The sequence below is a fragment of the Lotus japonicus genome, chromosome 5 (genome assembly GCF_012489685.1).
Source record: "Lotus japonicus ecotype B-129 chromosome 5, LjGifu_v1.2".
Classification (NCBI taxonomy): Eukaryota; Viridiplantae; Streptophyta; class Magnoliopsida; order Fabales; family Fabaceae; genus Lotus; species Lotus japonicus.
In genome coordinates, this window is record NC_080045.1 from 21,387,432 (window position 1) to 21,402,913 (window position 15,482).

A 15,482-nucleotide genomic window follows, 5' to 3' on the forward strand; every position below is an offset into this window, starting at 1 on the left:
TATTCACTTAGCATAAGCTTAAAAACTTGGGTCTTACACTGAGATAGCCGCCATGGCTGTCCATATGACAGAGGAGGAATTGCAAGCCAACATTGAAGAAAGAGTGAATGAGGCTATTGCTCAAAGACTTCAAGAGCAAGAAGCGGAGAATGCCAATCGTTCTCCTAGAGACCTCACCTCAGCTTCCATGAGCTACGATTATCCAGGCAGCATAGTTTCCCCCAATGGCACGGGAAATTTTGAGCTGAGGCCGGCATTCATTAATTTGGTGAGCCAAAATCAGTATGGTGGAGGTGCTCTTGAAGATCCTCATGCACACATGGAGCGGTTTATCCGCAATTGCAACACTTATCGAGTTCAGAATGTTTCAGCGGACACCATCCGCTTGAGTTTGTTCCCTTTTTCTTTGAGGGACACTGCTGAAGAATGGTTGAATTCACAGCCCCAAGGTAGCATCACATGTTGGGAAGACTTGGCTGAGAAATTCACCACAAGGTTTGTTCCAAGAGCCCTCTTGAGAAAGCTCAAGAACGACATCATGACTTTTGCTCAATCCACCGATGAGAATCTTTATGAAGCTTGGGAAAGGTTCAAAAAGCTCTTGAGCAGGTGTCCTCAACACAACCTTACCCAAACTGAACAAGTAGCAAAGTTCTATGATGGTCTCCAATATTCTTCGAGGTTTGGCTTGGATGCGGCTTCAAACGGTGAGTTCAATGCCTTACTTCCACAAGTGGGGTACGAGTTGATTGAAAAAATGGCTATAAGAGCTATGAACTCAAGTAATGAACGCCAAGCCCGAAGAGGAGTCCTAGAGGTTGAGGCTTATGATCAGCTCATGGCCTCTAACAAGCAACTCTCCAAGCAAATGAATGAGATTCAAAATCAAATGAAGACTACCAAGATTGGTGGTCGAGTTGCCAAATTGGAGTGTGTGACATGTGGAGGGCCACATGACAGCGAAGAATGCACAGAGACTAGATCGGAGGAGGAAGTGAAGGCCATGGGTCAAGCTCGGAATGACCCATTTTCAAATACTTACAATCCAGGATGGAGGAATCACCCTAATTTTTCTTGGAGGCAAGGTAATAGTGGGCAAGGAAATGGCTTTCAAAGGCAATTTCCTAGCCAAGGATTCCAAGGCCAAAGCTCAAGACAACCTCAAGAGCGAGGAGAAGGTGAAGGTAGTGGTTCCAAGAAGAGCTTAGAAGAGTTGGTGGAAACTTTCATCAACCGGACGGAGAATAATTACAAGAATCAAGAGGCGGCTATCAAGAATCTTGAGAATCAATTTGGCCAGCTGGCCAAGCAAATAGCCGAGAGACCTCAAGGTAAGTATCCTTCCGACACTATCCCCAATCCTAAGCAAGAAAATGCCTCTGTTGTAGCCACTAGAAGTGGGAGAGTGATGAATGAATTGAAGAAAAAAACAGAGAGAGAGGAGATAGTGGAAGGAGAAGTAGTTGTGCCTATTAAGGAGAGAGAGATAATTGACCTTACTTCTGAAGCTAGAAAGGTTCTATTTCCTAAAGCATTGGCTAAGAAGAGCTTAGATAAAAAGTTTTCAAAATTTGTTGATGTTTTCAAAAAGCTCCACATTAGTATTCCTTTTGCCGATGCTTTGGAACAAATGCCTATATATGCTAAGTTTATGAAGGATATTTTGCATAAGAGAAGAAGGTTGAAGGGAGTAGATGAGACGGTGTTGATGACGGAGGAATGTAGCGCCATTTTGCAGCGGAAAATGCCAAAGAAAAGAAGAGACCCCGGAAGTTTTACTATTCCGGTGGAAATTGAAGGCATGGCGGATGTGGAAGCCTTGTGTGACCTAGGAGCGAGCATCAATTTGATGCCGCTCACCATGTTTTAGAGGCTGAACCTAGGAGAGGTTACCCCAACCATGTTATCTTTGCAAATGGCGGATCGATCCCTCAAGACTCCTTATGGGATTGTGGAGGATGTAATGGTGTGGGTGGACAAGTATGTGTTCCCCGTGGACTTTGTTGTGCTTGATATGGAGGAGGATGAGAAGATTCCTCTCATTCTTGGTCGACCTTTCTTAGCTACTGGTAGAGCTAAGATTGATGTTGACAAGGGTCACCTCATTCTCCGTGTTGGTAAGGAAAAGGTACGGTTTTCTGTTTTTAATCCTATGATTGAGACTAACCATGATAACAATTTTGTTTGTGATGTGATGTGATTAGAAGCAAATCGAAAGTTTCGGAAGAGACCCCCAAGGCTAATGAAACAGTTGATGAGTTCCATCCGGCTCTCATCAAGCTTGTTAGTAGTAACAAGTATGGGGGGTCCAAGTACGAGAAATTACATGCTCACATGGTGAAGTTTACCCAAGCTAGCTCTCTTGCTAATATTGAGGGTGTTTCAAGTGATGAAGTGAAGATTAAACTCTTCCCTCATTCTTTGACAAGGGAGGCTAGAGCTTGGTTTGATGAGCAAGAGGACATTGCCTCATGGGAGGATTTACTTCAGAGGTTTTGTGCAAGGTTTCTTCCTTGCACTTATGGGAAATTGATCAATGGTATGGAATTTCCTTCCTAACACCATCGGAAGGAGAGTCCACCTAGGACTGTAACCTAGGGCTAAATGGGAGACAACCCATTCTTTTTATTTTTTTTTCTCTTTTCTTTATTTTAATTTTGTAGCATTTTAGGTGTTTAAATTCAAAAAAAAAGGGGGGAAAATTTTTGGAAAACATTGGGCAGAGCGCCTAGGCGCCAATTCACGAGCGCCTAGGCGCCAATTAGTGACAGAGGCACTGCCTCTGGAACTAGGGCCAACGCCTGAGCGCTCCCTACGAGCGCTCGAGTGCTCCTGTGCTTGTTTTTTTTGCCCAGATTTTGGGTTTTAAAACCCCACCTTTTCATTTTCCCACTCTTAACTCTCATTCCTTCATAAAAAACCGCACCTCACTCTCTCCATACCCCATTTCTACCTCTCATTTCTCACTTGCACACACTTTGACTCCTCCAATTGCTTCCAAGTTTTGCATTGCTTCAAGTTCCTTTCACTTGCACCCACTCACTCTCAAGTCAAGGTAAGTTCTATCTTTCACTTTCCTTCATTTTTGTTCATGGGTACTGCAATGCATGCTTCTTTTGGGTTTGAGTGAGTGATTTGTTGTTATTGCAAGTTGGGTTTGGGTTGTATTTGTGCATAATGGGTTGATTTTGTGCTTAATTAGAAAGGGGTTGGGAATTTGTGAGAGTTAGGATTTTGTGGTTTAGTTTAGTTTAGCTTTTTCTTACAAGGAGTTTGTTAGAATTCCGAAATGGGTTCTCTTAGTCGATTTTTGGCAAGTGCTTTTGTGGTAATATTTCTCTCTTTCCAAAATCACTAAGAGACTTGTTGGGTGCTCTTAGGATGTTTTATTTTTGTTTTTGTACATAGTTTCTCTTCTTTAATTTCTCTTTGTTTTTCGAACTAACATTTCTAACGTTTGTGGCTTGTGTATGTGCTAACAATTTTGCAGATGCCTGCAAAAAGATCAAGAACCAACACAAGAGCTGCAGCTTCTTCCTCCACCTCCCGGAGCTTTGATCGCTCCCGCTTCCTATCATCGATTAAGGAGGAGTTTTACCAATCTCATCTAGCACACAAGGAGTGTGTGAAGGAGCGGGGAGTTCTTTATCGGGAGGGAAGGAGAAACCTCTTGGGCATGCAAGAAGCCATGGAAATTAGGAGGTGGAAAAATTGGGTCAACCCCATTCCGTTTGCTTGTGAGGTCATGGTTAGGGAGTTCTACGCGAACACCTACTGTGACAATCAAGAGGATAGGTCCAGGCCACCGGTGAATTCATCTTGGTTTAGGGGAGATGTGATTGATTACAATTCAGCAGTCATTCGCAGGCATCTTGGTCTCCTCACGGAGGACCAAGAGAAGGAGCTTTTCCCCGAGAAGGCCACCTATCATGAGCTCTTAAAGGAGAAGTCACCGGAGATCTTAGAAGACATGAAGGTAGTAATTGTTAGGCCTGGGCGGAATTGGGTTGCAGTTGATGATGAGATTATTTTTGTGAGGAGGAAGAGGAAGAGGATCCTGAAGAGCCAGCGGAAGAGGAAGAAGAAGAAGAAGAAGAAGAAGAAGAAGAGGAGGAAGAAGAAAATGTTGAAGTGGTGAACGAGATGGTTACTCCACCACGTGCTGACCCTTCTCCGGCTTGGATGGAGGTGAAGGTATGAAAAACGGTAGAAAGGGGGGGTTTGAATAACGTTTTCAGTATAAAACTTCCACCTTAAAGATTTTGACAAATCTTTCGAGAACTTAAGTGCTAAAGATAAGAGATAGAAAAGCACACAAGGATTTTATCCTGGTTCACTTGATAAATCACTCAAGCTACTCCAGTCCACCCGTTAAGGTGATTTCTTCCTTCTTAGAATGAAGGCAATCCACTAATCAGGTAAGAGTTACAACTGCACTTGAAACCTACAAGTGACTAACAATTACACTGACTTAGCTCACACTAAGATTCACTCTCTTAGTATTCTCTAGGATCCGATCAGCCTTGATCTCCTAAAGGAACTAAACAAACTGTTTATCAAAGAATTGTTTACAAGAGATTTGCTTCTAAAAAGCTAATAGTAAACTCAATGAATTTCAGATGAAAGAAAACTTAGAAGAATTTAAGATTGTCTTGCGCGTATGTGAATGCTTCTAGCCGTTTCTTTCAGTCTTCAGCCTCTTTATATACTCCAAGGATTAAGGTTGAGCGTTGCATGGGAAATGCTACCGTTGGAGGGCAGTTCTGGAAAATCCAGCTTCTGCTGTGTCTGAGACTGTTAGGTAGGTCGTCAGGAAGGTACAGTTGCTTTTGTACTTGGATAGCGACGCGACCTTTAAACCTAGGAGACTTCTGATCAGGGGAATGCTTCATATTGGAACTTGTGAAGCCGGTTGATCAGAGTCAGAGGGAAAGCCCAGATCCTCTGACCATTGTTTCTTCTGATTCTGAACTCAGAGGGAAGAACATGGTCTTCAGAGTATCTTGCTTCTGGACATCAGAACTTCACTAATCAGCTTCTGGATCTTCAGAGTCTTCTACACCATCAGAACATCTGAGCCTTCAGTGTTTCTTGGTTATCAGACTTTCTGGATCTTCAGAGCTTCTCGTGACTGAGTCCACATCAGAGTTTGTATAACTTCAGAACTTCTGAAGCTTTTCCACTGTTCATACTGAACATGGTGAATGCGAAAGCGTTGCTTGGGTTGCTCTTTATACACAGTGCTTCTGATTTGTGTGAGATTGAGTTGAGGTCAGAGCCTGCAAATAGCACACTCAGAAAAACACGTTAGAGTACCACAATTGTTCATATCAAAAGGTTAACTTGTAATCATCAAAACATAGAGTTGTACTACTAGATCAAAACTTTGATCTTACAATCTCCCCCTTTTTGATGATGACAAAACTAAGATTTTTGATGAACAATTCTTAAACATTAAACTGAATTCACTCAGAGTTTAGAGATATAGAATAATACTTATCCTGATGTGAATAGTTTATCTTGCTCATTCTGAATTCAAGTCACTGCTTGATTCTGAGCTTAGCTCCCCCTGAATCTAATACTTGATGAAAACGTTAGTAAAGTCTAGATTCTGAGCTAAATGATATAAGAGTTCAGAGTGAAAAACTTATGACATAGATGAAAATCGAGTAATCAGAGCGCATAAGTAATCAGAGTCACGGACAAGGTATCAGAGTCTTGGGTATCAGAGTCAACTTAGAATCACTTCAGAAGAAGTGAAATGTATTCCTTGTATTTGCCCAGTGACACATCTATGGTCATGAAGGTGGAACTCTTAAATTCTCCAAAAGAAAAAATAAATCACACTAACACATCTTACACATCAAAAACTGGGTTTACTCCCCCTTTTTGTCATAAGCAAAAAGCTTGGGGTGTGAAAAACTTAGCTTGAAGTACAAGGTACTCCCCCTTAGAGAAGGTCTAAGTTTAAAGGAAATGAAAACGATGCAAGAATCAGAGTTAGGCGAAATAAATAGAAGAGTTAATGCAAGAGAAGAACGTTTACCACCGGTCAAGTGAGTAAAGAGAAGGGTCAGTTACCAAGAACTTAACCTCGAGAAACCGTAGGAGCATTAACTTTCAGAGAGAAAGTGAAGCCTATATAAAGTGTTGGAGAGAAAGGTAAGCTTCACACTTCGAACAATTTTCAGTAAAGAAAATGGCATCATACATCGTAGCACTAGAAGAGCTGAGGAAGAAGGCCTTCGAGGAGGACTTGTTCCTGAACATCAGGCATCCAGAGGGTACAACGACCATCGCGGAGCTAACACGGACACTGCTGGAAGAGGACCTGCGTCCAGAGGTGAAGAGAGACCTGAGGGAATTTCTTACCTTCTGGTTGAAGTTGATGTAGTCTGGAGAACTGCCCTTTGGTCTCTGGTTTATGCAGTGGAGCAAAATTTTGTGCCAGATCCTGAGCTTGGGATGAAGGTCCATCACCTTGTAAGTCGTCTTGCCCGGTTTGTAATTGGTGTACAGGGCCTGGTTGATTGTATCCTTGGTGCTGGGTTTCAGCTTCGATTCCGTGAGTTGGAAACGATACCCAAAAGCAGTGTCTGCACCCAGTAAATTCACGAAAGACTTCTCCGTGATGATGATCTTTCTTCCAAGAACGTGAGATACCACCTGAGTATCATCGCAATCGGCGTGCTTCCAGAATTCCTTGACCAGTCTATCATACACCGGTCCTCGAAGTCTGTTGAAGTAATTTCCCCAACCTTGAACTTGGACTTCAGGACGAAGATCATACCCATTTGTAGCCAGGTTGTCGAGGTCGAATCTCCATTCTGCCAGGACTTGAAGTTCCTCAGGAGCAAATACGCAGTGAACGGCACAGCCCCGTTCTGCAATTGGGACAATCTGCTCTTGAGCTTGACCTTGATCTTGTGTCGGATTCTCAGGGCCCCTTTGACCCGTTGCTAGACCAACTACCATGTGAGGGAACTGGGGTGCATCTGCAGTAGATCTTCTGGTTTGACTCACCATTTTTGAAGCGGTTGAAGGTTTGAGGTAGAAGATGAAGGTTGAAAGATGAAGAGAGATCGAGAGAGAAATCGAGGATAAGCGGTTTTTGAAAAGCAGAGAGAGCGAGAGTAAAAACCGGAAGTGAAAGAGATCGTGTGTGTATAGTGGGTTTTGACAAATAACCGTTGTTGATTCAAAAAGCAATTTAAGATCAACGGTTGAAAATTAAAGATAGATAGTAACAGTAAATACACAAATCACACACAGGAGAGAAGCACATCTACACGCAATCATAACAGACTGTCACACGGGCACAAGCAACTATGCATCAGAAATACTGACACACGTGTTGCTGTCTCAGCTTCAGAGTCAGTACTAGTGGGTACACACACTCTGATTGAGTTACCTTCTGGACTAGACATCTTCTGATCAAGAAGTATCATAGTCAGAGGTTCTGATCCATCTTCACTCTGGACAAAAGTCCATGTTTAGATTTTTCAGAATAAAATTAAATCTATCCTCTGCTAAGGGCTTTGTAAAGATATCTGCCCATTGATGGTCAGTATCAACAAACTTCAGAAGAAGTACGCCCTTCTGTACATAATCTCTAATAAAGTGATACTTTACCTCAATGTGCTTTTCCTTTGAATGCAGGATAGGATTCTTACTCAATGAGATTGCAGCAGTGTTATCACAATAGATTGGGATATTGCTCTCAAGGATCTGATAATCCTCCAGCTGATGTTTCATCCAGAGCATCTGAGTGCTGCATATTGCTGCTGAGATATATTCTGCCTCTGCAGTTGATAGTGCAATGGTTGATTGCCTCTTGCTTGCCCATGAGACTAGATTGCTTCCCAGAAATTGACAATTTCCGGAAGTACTTTTTCTCTCTGTTCTATCTCCAGCATAATCAGCATCACAGTAACCTGAAAGCTTATACTCTGATGTTTTCTTATACATCAAGCCAAGGTTAGTGGTGCCTTTCAGATACCTTAGGATCCTCTTAACAGCAGTTAAGTGGGTTTCCCTTGGATCTGATTGGAAACGAGCACATAAATGAACACTAAATAGAATGTCTGGCCTAGATGCAGTTAAGTATAGAAGTGAACCTATCATGCCACGATAGAGCTTCTGACATACTTTACCACTTTTATCTTCTTTCTCCAGAATGCATGTAGGATGCATTGGAGTCTTGGCCACTGTAGATTCCAGCATATTGAACTTCTTCAGAAGTTCTTTAGTGTACTTGCTCTGATGGATATATGTTCCTTCTGGTGTTTGATCAACTTGTATTCCCAGAAAGTACTTTAATTCTCCCATCATACTCATCTCAAATTCAGCCTGCATCATCTCAGAAAATTCTTTGCATAGAGATTGATTAGCAGAACCAAATATAATATCATCAACATAAATTTGCACAATTAAGATATCATCTTTATAAGTCTTGCAAAAAAGAGTTGTATCTACTTTACCCCTTACAAACTCATTCTCCAGAAGGAATGAGCTAAGTCTCTCATACCATGCTCTGGGAGCTTGCTTCAGACCGTAGAGTGATTTCTTCAATTTGAACACATGGTCTGGTTTCTTCTCATCTTCAAAACCTGGGGGTTGATGAACATAGACTTCCTCCGAGATATAACCATTTAGGAAGGCACTCTTTACGTCCATCTGATGTAGAACTATGTTGTGATTTACTGAGAAAGAGATCAACAGTCTGATTGCCTCCAGTCTTGCTACTGGAGCAAATGTTTCAGTGTAGTCTATTCCTTCCTGCTGGCTGTAGCCTTGAGCAACTAGCCTTGCCTTGTTTCTGACTACATCTCCTTTCTCATTCAGCTTGTTTCTGAATACCCATTTCGTTCCAATAACATGGACACTCTCAGGCTTCTTCACTAAGCTCCAAACATCGTTCTTGGAGAATTGATTCAATTCTTCTTCCATGGCCAGAATCCAATCCTTGTTCTGAAGAGCTTCATCTATGGACTTGGGTTCAATTAAGGACACCAATCCTTTCAGACTGAGCAAGGTCTCTTCAGAGGGTCTGAAGGCAGATCTGGTTCTGACTGGTTCGTCTTTGTTGCCCAAAATCAATTCCTTAGGGTGAGTTGCAGTGATTCTGCTCTTCTTCAGAGTTTGTGAATTAGAGGGACCAGCTTCTTCCTCTGGTTCATCTTCCTCTGGCTCAGCTTCCTCTGGAGCTTTGCCTTTGTCAGAAACATTAATGCTTAAATCTGCAAACTTTTCAACTAGCTTTGACTGGTCAGAGTCAAGCTTATCATCAAATCTAACATGAATAGATTCTTCAATAGTCTTAGCATCAGTATTATAAAATCTAAAACCTTTAGATCTCTCAGAGTAACCGAGTAATAGACACTTAGAAGACTTAGCATCAAAATATGCAATCTATCCTTAGTATTGAGACTCATCCTTGCGGGTTAGAAACTTTACCCATGTCCAGCGGCTATAGTCATCAACGATAACCATCCCATATCTCTTGCCACCTATAGACTCAGTTTTCACTGGTCCAAAAAGGTCGATATGCAGAAGTTCTAACGGCCTTGAGGTTGAGACAACATTCTTTGCCTTGAAAGGGACTTTTGTGAATTTGCCTTTCTGACATGCTTCACAAAGAGCGTCTGAAGCGAACTTCAGATTTGGTAAGCCCCTGACAAGGTTTAGCTTGCTCAGCTGAGAAATCTTTCTCATACTGGCATGCCCTAACCGTCTATGCCATACCTGAAGGTGTGAAAAACGACTAGAAGGGGGGGGGGTTGAATAGCGTTTTGAATATAAAAACTTTCCCCTTAAGATTTAAAGTAAATCTTTTCGGTTTCTCTAAGATAGATGGTGCAGCGGATAAAGATAGAGAGAAGAGAAAAGCACACAAGTATTTTATCCTGGTTCACTTGATAAATCCCTCAAGCTAATCCAGTCCACCCGTTAAGGTGATTTCTTCCTTCTTAGAATGAAGGCAATCCACTAATCAGATAATTGTTACAACTGCACTTGAAACCTACAAGTGACTAACAATACACTGACTTAGCTATCACTAAGATTCACTCTCTTAGTCTTCTCTAGGATCCGATCAACCTTGATCTCCTAAAGGAATCACCACTAAGATTCACTCTCTTAGTCTTCTTAAGGATACTGACCTACCTGGTCCCTTAAGGAAAATCAAACAACTGTTTGAGGTTGGTGTTTACAAAGGTTTGCTTCTAAATAAGCTGAGTGTAAACCAAATAAGAATAGATGAAGAAAGTAGAGGCTTGAATCTTTTCTTGTATTGCAGCTCTTGATTTCTCTCTTAGCTTTCTTCTTTTTCTTCAGCCTTTTATAGTCCAAGGTGCAAAGGATATTTCTGTTGAGAGAATATGACCGTTGGAGGGCATTTCTGGAACTTCCAGAACCTGCTGTGGCTGAACCTTGGTAGGTAGGCTTTTCAGAATAGTACACTGCTCTTGTACTTCTCGATAGAGACATTTGCCTTTAACCATTGACTTCTGATCAGAGTTATGCTTCGTGTTGGAACTTGTGAAGCTTGGTGATCAGAGTCAGAGGGATGCTTGGATCCTCTGACCTTCGTAACTTCTGCTTCTGGACCTTCAAAGCTTCTGAACCTTCAGAGCCTCTGGTCCCTCAGAGCTTCTGGTCTTCAGATCTTCTGATCCTCAGATCTTCTGATCCTCTGATCTTCTGATCCTCTGATCCTCTGATCCTCAGATCTTCAGATCCTCTGATCCTCAGATCCTCTGATCTTCAGATCCTCTGATCTTCAGATCCTCTGATCTTCAGATCTTCTGATCCTCTGATCTTCTGATCCTCTGATCTTCTGATCCTCTGATCTTCAGATCCTCTGATCTTCAGATCTTCTGATCCTCTGATCTTCTGATCCTCTGATCCTCTGATCCTCTGATCCTCAGATCCTCTGATCTTCAGAACTTCTGACGAATATATCTTCTGGTGTCAGAATCAGAACCTGTTTGTCAAAACACTCAAGACAAACATTAGAGTATCATAGTTGTTCATCCACAAATAAATACTTGTTATCATCAAAACATAGAGTTGTACCACATGACCAAATCTTGATCTTACAATCTCCCCCTTTTTGATGATGAAAAAACCATGTATTTTGATGAACAACTCTAAACAAATAAACTGAATACACTTAGAGTATAAGGTATCAGAGTTAAAACTTATCCTGATGTGTATAGTTTATCTTGCTCCTTCTGAATCCAAGACTCGTGCTTGATTCTGAGCTAAGCTCCCCCTGAATCTAATACTTAATATCAACGTTAGTAATATCTAGATTCTGAGCTAAATAATATAGGAGTTTTCAAGATACTATAAGTTCTCCCCCTTTTTGTCATAAGCAAAAAGAATGAAGGTGGAAAAAAAATAGTAAGAGGAAAAGACGAAATACTCCCCCTCAGAATGAATACCAATGGATACTTGGCTGCTGATTAGTATATCTTCTTATGAGAGCAGAAGTGTCAAAGTCCAGAGGTTCTTGTGACATCTCCATTCTGAAAAAATTCCATCTTCAGATGCTTCAGAATGAGAAGCTATGAACCTACTCTTCTTCTGATGACGCAAGTCAGAAGTTGTATTAGCATCTTCTGATGTTGTTGCTTCTGGTTCGACAAGTTCTGAGTCTTTGTTTCTATCTGAAACAGTCATGCTCATCTCTACAAGCTTTTTCAGCTAGCTTTGACTTGACCAAATCTTACTCTACTGATGCCTCCAAGATTAACTTCACCTTCAGGTTCAAGTTTTGGATCTTGGGACATATGCCTTTCTCCCGTCATGTGTTGCCTGCATCCACTGTCCAGGTTCCATGGTTGGAGTTTCGATGGACCTACTGAAGATATCTGCAACATATATAATCTTATCCCTAGGTACCCACTTTCTGGGTCCTTTCTTGTTAGTTAGCCCAGAAGTTCTGACAACTTTGGGTCTTTCAACAGGATAATATACAGGAATTTTTGCATGATATTTAGACATGGAGAAAGATCCCTTTATAAGAGGAGGTTTAGCAGCTTCAGCAGGTACAGGGTCAGGCAATATGGTACCAGAGGGAACAAAGCATTCATACAAAGATTTAGCTTTAGGCACAGAGGGCTCATTTCTAATTGGTTTAGAATACCCAATGCCACGCATTCCATTTCTGCTCACGCCATAGATCAATGAAGCTATCAAGCTTCTATCTACACTTTTAGCCAGGAATCTTTGAAAATATTTTTCATACTTAGATTCATGCTTACTATCAGAGGCATCGCAGGCAATAACTTCTTCTAACTTAGCAATTTGATTCTTAAGCACAGAGTTAGAATTAACTAAAGCATGATTATCATTTTTCAAATCAGAAATAATTTTCTCATGTTCAACAGAAGTTTCAGAGGCAGCAGGGAAATTCTTTTTCAACCTTTTATGCTTAGTCAAGAGAGAGTTATATTTATCCATAATTTCAGACAAAGCATCTTTAAGTTCAGAAGTTGAGAAAGAATCAAATACCTCATTTTCATCGTCAGAGTCTGGATCTCCTTCTGATTCTGAGTCAGAGTCAACAGCTTCCTTTGACTCTGCTCCTTTGTCTTTGACAATAGCCATGAGTCCTTGGACTTCACCATCAGAGTCAACATCCTCTGATTCTGATTCATCAAAAGTCACCATCAGACTTTTCTTTGGTTTGAAATGCTTCTTTGACTTTTCGTCCTTTGATGAACCTTTGTATTTGCTCTGCCTGTGCTTCCAGATGCAGTTGAACTTTCTGGATATCAGAGTCAGCTCATCTTCATCAGAATCTTCTGATGCTTCTTCAGATTCTTCTGCTGCTGCTTGGAGAGCCTTAGCCTTTTCAGATTTGGATTTCAAGGCAATAGACTTCTTCTTGTGATCTTGATGTTCAGCACGCTTTAGTTCATGACACTTCAGTATGCTTATGAGTTCTTCCAAACTCATCTGCTCAACATCTCTAGTTAGCTCCAAGGAAGTTATCAAAGGCATCCAGCTTTCCGGAAGACCTCTAAGGATCCTCATGACATGATCCGCAGTAGTGTAGCTATTGCTGAGGGGTCTTATTCCAGCAATAATCAACTGGAATCTGGAAAACATATCTTCAATGGATTCGTCAGTTTCCATTTGGAAGGATTCATATTTCTGGATCAAAGACAGTGCCTTTGATTCTTTCACTTTCTTGTTTCCTTCATGAGACATCTTCAAGGATTCAAAGATACACTTAGCTGAATCACGATCAGTAATTTTCACATATTCTTCATATGAAATGGCACTTTGCAGAATAGCTCTTGATCGGTGATGATCTCTGAACTCCTTCTTTTGATCTTCACTCATCTTCTCCCTTGGGATTTTTACACCATGTTTATCAACAGGAGGGGTGTAACCATCAACAACAAAATCCCAGAGATCAGGATCAAAGCCAAGAAAGAAGCTTTTGATTCTATCTTTCCAGAAATCAAATCTCTGACCATCAAAGATAGGTGGTCTTGCACTGTATTGATATTTGCTTGTAGTAGTGGTGGAATCCATGAGTTTTTCACACTGGCCCGGATCTACTGAACACTGTTAAGTGTGGTAATCAGAACTTGCGCTCTGATACCAATTGAAGGTGTGAAAAACGACTAGAAGGGGGGGGTTGAATAGCGTTTTGAATATAAAAACTTTCCCCTTAAGATTTAAAGTAAATCTTTTCGGTTTCTCTAAGATAGATGGTGCAGCGGATAAAGATAGAGAGAAGAGAAAAGCACACAAGTATTTTATCCTGGTTCACTTGATAAATCCCTCAAGCTAATCCAGTCCACCCGTTAAGGTGATTTCTTCCTTCTTAGAATGAAGGCAATCCACTAATCAGATAATTGTTACAACTGCACTTGAAACCTACAAGTGACTAACAATACACTGACTTAGCTATCACTAAGATTCACTCTCTTAGTCTTCTCTAGGATCCGATCAACCTTGATCTCCTAAAGGAATCACCACTAAGATTCACTCTCTTAGTCTTCTTAAGGATACTGACCTACCTGGTCCCTTAAGGAAAATCAAACAACTGTTTGAGGTTGGTGTTTACAAAGGTTTGCTTCTAAATAAGCTGAGTGTAAACCAAATAAGAATAGATGAAGAAAGTAGAGGCTTGAATCTTTTCTTGTATTGCAGCTCTTGATTTCTCTCTTAGCTTTCTTCTTTTTCTTCAGCCTTTTATAGTCCAAGGTGCAAAGGATATTTCTGTTGAGAGAATATGACCGTTGGAGGGCATTTCTGGAACTTCCAGAACCTGCTGTGGCTGAACCTTGGTAGGTAGGCTTTTCAGAATAGTACACTGCTCTTGTACTTCTCGATAGAGACATTTGCCTTTAACCATTGACTTCTGATCAGAGTTATGCTTGGTGTTGGAACTTGTGAAGCTTGGTGATCAGAGTCAGAGGGATGCTTGGATCCTCTGACCTTCGTAACTTCTGCTTCTGGACCTTCAGAGCTTCTGAACCTTCAGAGCCTCTGGTCCCTCAGAGCTTCTGGTCTTCAGATCTTCTGATCCTCAGATCTTCTGATCCTCTGATCTTCTGATCCTCTGATCCTCTGATCCTCAGATCTTCAGATCCTCAGATCTTCAGATCCTCTGATCTTCAGATCTTCTGATCCTCTGATCCTCAGATCCTCTGATCTTCAGATCCTCTGATCTTCAGATCTTCTGATCCTCTGATCTTCTGATCCTCTGATCTTCTGATCCTCTGATCTTCAGATCTTCTGATCCTCTGATCTTCTGATCCTCTGATCCTCTGATCCTCTGATCCTCTGATCCTCAGATCCTCTGATCTTCAGAACTTCTGACGAATATATCTTCTGGTGTCAGAATCAGAACCTGTTTGTCAAAACACTCAAGACAAACATTAGAGTATCATAGTTGTTCATCCACAAATAAATACTTGTTATCATCAAAACATAGAGTTGTACCACATGACCAAATCTTGATCTTACAATACCCACTGCTCTTCATTAACAGACAGAAGGCACTTCACATTCTGAGCCTCCAACTCAGATAATCTGATCTTATAAATGTTGTTCTTCCTCTTGCTGTTAAACAGAACAGAGCCATCGATTTGACTTACAGCCCGGCAAGACTTTTGATTGAATATAACATCATAACCCTTGTCAGCTAATTGACTTATAGACAATAAGTTATGTGTTAAGCCGTCTACCAATAACACATTATCAATGCATGGACTACTATCTACACAAATAGTACCAGTACCAACAATTTTACCCTTTTCATTTCCTCCAAAGCCAACTTCGCCTCCAGGCTTAAGTTTCAGCTCTCGGAACATACGCCTTTCTCCCGTCATGTGGCGAGCATCCACTGTCCAGATACCATGATTGATGTTTCAGTGGAGCTATCAAGGATATCTGCAACATAGATAATCTTGTCCTTAGGTACCCACTTTCTGGGTCCTCTCTTGTTAGTTACC

The 15,482-nt window shown here is 41.2% G+C and overlaps 1 non-coding gene across 1 annotated transcript; it reads right to left on the reverse strand.

Annotated features, from left to right (window-relative positions):
• Nucleotides 1-520: 520 nt before the first annotated feature.
• On the reverse strand, nt 521-627 carry LOC130721652 (small nucleolar RNA R71). Its single transcript, XR_009013573.1, has one exon. It is a non-coding gene; the product is annotated as a small nucleolar RNA R71 (small nucleolar RNA).
• Between the last annotated feature and the right edge of the window lie 14,855 nt (nt 628-15,482).